Consider the following 4,952-nt stretch of genomic DNA (forward strand, 5'->3'; position numbering starts at 1 on the left):
TGCCAGGCATGGAAATGTTACCAGTTTGATTCCATGCGGGAGGCAACAATTGGTGTTTATCTTGTTACAGAAAAACCGGAGAAGAACCAAGCAATGCTCAGAGAGTTTGGAGTCACACTTTATTCACCGCAGTGGGCTTAGAGAAAATGAATTCAAATTCTAAGCAGAGCTACAAGCAGAACTTCCCTTTTTATGAAAGAGCCAGCCCTATGTGTGGTTACTGGTTATCTCGCTGGTGGCCTTGAAAACTATACAGTTCTATCCAATTAAAAAATACACCTGGCATGGCATTGAGAGTATGGGCATATCTAGTCTCTGGCCTACAGGGTCAGACAGCTAAGTTTATCTTCCTCATTATTCAAGCAGGCTAAAGCAGGCTAGAAAGCAAAGTGTTTTTTGTTGTTGTTTTTTTTTTTAGAATATGAGGCCTTCTAAAAAATATCAGGGAATTCCAAACAGTAGTTTTCCAAAATAGGGGTTAGCCTTCTCAAGATATCTCCCTCTGTCTGCTGCTGCTGTCCTAATACAGACTTTTCTTACATTTGGACCATTTCATTGGCTTCCAAAATGTTCTGCCTGCCTTCAGTCTCCTTCCTCTCCAGGTCATTCTGTGAACTCCTGCTGCATCAATTTTCCATGTTCTATTTAGAGAACCAGCCAACAGTCTGACTTTCAAGTTCTCTCAACTCTGTCCTTGGTTCCCATTTTCTTCTTTATATTCCCTTTGATTCAGTCAAGTCAAAGTACTCCTCCCTTTCTATACAGAGCCTGCAGTTTCCTGCCTCCAAGCATCTGCTCAAATGGTTGTCTTTAGTTGACCAAATATTAGCTTACTTTTAAGACCAGAGTCAAATATTCTCCCTTCCAAGGAGCTTTCCCTGATTTCACTAAACTGAAAGTAAATCCTGCTTCTTTCAAGTTTCCTAATAACTTTATTTGTTCTTCTCTTAAAGTACGAAACACTGCATAAATGTCTGGCTTCCTCCAATCAACCATGAACTAGTTGAAGGTGGGGACTAAACCTTATTCACCCTTGCTTTTTTCTTTTTAAATAATTCTTTATTGTTGAAAGTATTACATATGTTTCCTTTTTCCCCCTACTCCACCCCCTCCAGCCTGCTCCCACCCTCTGCCCCAGGACCTCACTGCCCCATTGTTTGTGACCATGGGCCATGCAATATATGCATTCAAGGTCCTTGGTTGATTACCTCCCACCCATGCACCCTTCTCTGAATTCCCTCCCAGATTCTGCACTCTGTTCCATGCTTCCATGTCTCTGGAACACCCACTGTCCCCAAGATTCTGTATTTGTTCTTCAATAAATCTCCACTTTTGCTATATTACCCTCTGTCTGTGGATTCATTCGTCTACTCTGGTGAACAAAGAATCCGGGTTCCAGTCCAAAAATTCCGTTTCAGTAGGACTACTACTTGAGTCTTGTGATTGTAGATGAGATGGTCTCTCCTATCTCCATTGCTGTCCTTCAGCCCTGATCATGAGGTGGGCAGAAACTGTGATAATTTCTTACTGCATTTTAAAGAGAAAGCCCAGAAACTGCAGTATTTCCAATGAGCATTTATCCTGGGTGAGAAAGACTGAAGGGAAACAAACCAAGCTTCCAATTCAAGAAGTTGGAATAAAGAACAATTTGAAAAGTAGTGGAGTTGGATTAGACAGTGATTGAGACATTCTACGAATTATATGGAAAGGATTCTTACCTGTGAACAATGAGCTGGTCAAATGTAGGCATCTTTGGACCTGATTCCTCATGACTCCTATAATGTAAAAAAGGCAAAAAGAAGTAAGAGAAAGAGTTTAGGCATTAGACCTAAAAAGGCTTGGGCTCAAACCCCACTGAGGCTTATTACTCTGGGTTGCCTGCTTTGAGAAAATTATTGTCTAAGTCCACATTTCCTTATCTGTAAATGAAATAGTTGTCATAGTCATGTCTCAGATGCTATGAATTTGTTATCCCATTCAATTCTCCCCAGACACAGAAGTATTTTATTTTACTAATTTTTACTCCTTCCTGATTCTGTAGACAAGAAAATGGGTTGAGAGCAGTTAAGAGTCAGCAAGAGGTTGCCAAGAAAATGCACCCTAGTGCACTCACTCAGTGTACCAGCTTCCATCTACAAAAGATAGGAATAGGAAAACACATCCCATGTGATGGTCAGATAAGAAAATGTGTTTGAAGTGTAAAGATGATATTAACTAGATCCATTCTCATTTCTTTTAACAAATGTTTATGAATAAATAAGTATACCCAGGTATTTTTAAAAATCATGTTTAAATTATAAATCCTTTGTCTAAAGATGATGACTAGTCAATCAAGTTTATGTTTATTCTCAGCTTTTTTGAGTAAAGGTGTTGCTGAGGAAAGCTCACCATTGGAACATGAGACTGAGCCAAGCTCTACCCTCATGGGATGGCGGCACATCATGTTGCTGGGAAAGGCCCTAAGAAGCAGGGAAGAACCTTTGAGGTAATTTCAAGGTTTAATGGGGAGTAACAGAAATTAATCAAGAAAAAAAAGCCTGGGCCCAGTGGGCATGGCTGAGTGGTTGAGCATCAACCTATGAACCAGGAGGTCACGGTTTGATTCCCAGTCAGGGCATATGCCTGGCTGTGGGCTCCATCAGTGTGGAGCATGCAGGAGGCAGCAGAACAATGCTTCTCTCTCATCATTGATGTTTCTATCTCTCTCTCCCTCTCCCTTCTTCTATGAAATCAATATATATATACACAAATATATGAAAAAAAACGTGGAAAGAAAATATTATACAAGAATTATTTACAGGTCTGGAAAGGCTCAAAACTGTATTTAACACAAATGTTTTCATTAGACTTTCTTACACTTTCTAATGATCATTCCAACATCAGTACCTCAGATGAATGCTAGTAGCAGGAGATTAATCCCTGGGAGGGGAGAGGACTTTGAGGACCTGGAAGAGAGCAGAGTCACAAGATGGACAAAACCAAGACTCGGCTCAGATTTTGAGTTTTGCTTTGCCTCTTATTAGCTGTGTGACCTTCAGCCTATGCATGCACACTCCTGTGACTCTGTGGTAGAGATTGCTAGTTATTCCTCAAATCATTTCCCTTCCCCTGGGCACACAGGAGAAGCTAGCAGTGACCCTGGGGATGATTTTGGCCAATGGGATGAACATGGAGGCACATATGCCATGTACAGGCTTGGTCTGTTGAAACCTTCATGAGCTCCTCCACTCTCTCTGTTTCCCTATCTGCTGGTGGGAGGAGAAGGCTCTGAATACCTAGAGGAGGGCAGAGCCACAGATGGAAGGGGCCTGGATCTCAAAATGTTAAATGAAAGGCCACCATACCAGAAGTGTTCTATGGACTTGACAGAATAAGAAGTAAACTTGTATTATGTTGAACCACTGATAAGTCTATTACCACATTTATACAGATTCATTTTCCTTGTTGATACCATGGGGGTAATAATGGTCTTAAGTCAGTTATAGAGATCAAAAGAAATAATGTACAGCCATGAGTAGCTTAACAACAGGGTTATGTTCTGAAAAATGCATCATTAGGTGGTTTTATCTTTGTGTGAATGTGGTAGAGGGCACTTACACAAACATAGATGGTATAGCCTACTATACACCTGGGTGCTATGTTATAGCCTATGGCTCATAGATTACACACCTGTACAGCATGTTACTGTAGTGAATATTGTAGGCAATTGTAACACAATGGTAAGTATTTGTATATCTAAACATAGGAAAGGTACAGCAAAAATCTATACTAATAAAAGGGTGGTATGCTAATTAGACCGATATCTTCTGGATCACCGTCTGGATGTCCTTCCTGACAAAGCCTGACCACCAGTCCCGGGGAAGAAGCCATTCCGCTGACCAGTCTTCACTATGGACCTGTTCAGGGACCTGCCGGAGCCCGAGCGCTCACCAGCTGCCGGTAAGTGAGAGGCCGCCCTGCTAGAGGTGTCGAGGAGAAGGGGGCAGGTGTGTGGGCAGGTGGACTGAGGTGGTCGGCAGGAGGAGAGGGCAGGCAAGTGCATTTGCCTCAGGCCAGGCCCCAGCATGTGCCCTCAGCCCCGGAGCACTCCACCATGTTTGCTCTGTAGGAAGAAAAGTCTCTGCTCAAGGTGCAGGCCCCAGGCAGCGCGGCCCCCCACAGCCCAGCTTCGGCAGCTCAGCATCAGCCTGGCACAGAGTCCCTCTGCCTTCGCACGTGGTACAGCATCCGGGGCCCCTAGCCACAGCCCTCCAGCCTGGGTCTGAATAGCTTTTCCCTTGAACAACGTTTTTCCACGTGCGTGTGTGTACAAGTTCAGGGTTTTGTTTTAGTTTGTTTTTACCCCAGAGATTAAAGGAATCACCAGTGTTATCTTTCGTGTTTTTGAATCATCCTCTGTGCTTCTCTGATTTTTCAGTTGATAGTAGTTTCCTGGGTCACGGGAAGTCTCCCTCTCCCCAGAATTGGGAGCAGCAGCCCAGGTCCACCCATCGGCTGGCCCTTACTGTAGGGATGAGTTCCTGCAGGCTGGGGTTTGATCCCCACACATTAGCAGTAGACCAGTGCCTTTGTTATTGCTGTGTCGGGTTTTAATTGGACAAATGCCCAGCGGTCCTGGCGAAGAAGCTGCCCGGCAGTCCTGTGAGCCAGCTTAACAAAATCTTGCAAAAGGAGAATTCTGTCTGGGTTTCCCCAAATTCCCTCAGCCCCTACTCACTCCTCTGTAAAGGCACAGAACAAGTGAAGCCCCTTAAATAAAAATCAGAGGTCTCCAGCAACACTGGGCCTCTCACCTCACAGTCATTTGGATTGGATGGCATTTGAATATTTATCTAGGCACCATGACAAGGAACACACAAGCTCAAGTCATGATCTCTGCCCTTAAGTAATTCACAATCTTATTAGAGCGAGTGGATGGTAAAAGCGCAGTAATGACATCAGAATGCAAGGCA

The 4,952-nt window shown here is 43.5% G+C and overlaps 1 long non-coding RNA gene across 1 annotated transcript in view; it reads right to left on the reverse strand.

Moving 5' to 3' along the window:
• Nucleotides 1-4,952, reverse strand: part of LOC107181371 — a 17,878-nt gene that overhangs the window by 3,706 nt on the left and 9,220 nt on the right. The window contains exon 2 of the long non-coding RNA XR_001514307.1: nucleotides 1,719-1,775. This is a non-coding gene — a long non-coding RNA (uncharacterized LOC107181371). The remainder of the gene's footprint in view (nucleotides 1-1,718; nucleotides 1,776-4,952) is intronic.

This window comes from Myotis davidii, unplaced genomic scaffold (genome assembly GCF_000327345.1).
Source record: "Myotis davidii unplaced genomic scaffold, ASM32734v1 scaffold540, whole genome shotgun sequence".
Taxonomy (NCBI): domain Eukaryota; kingdom Metazoa; phylum Chordata; class Mammalia; order Chiroptera; family Vespertilionidae; genus Myotis; species Myotis davidii.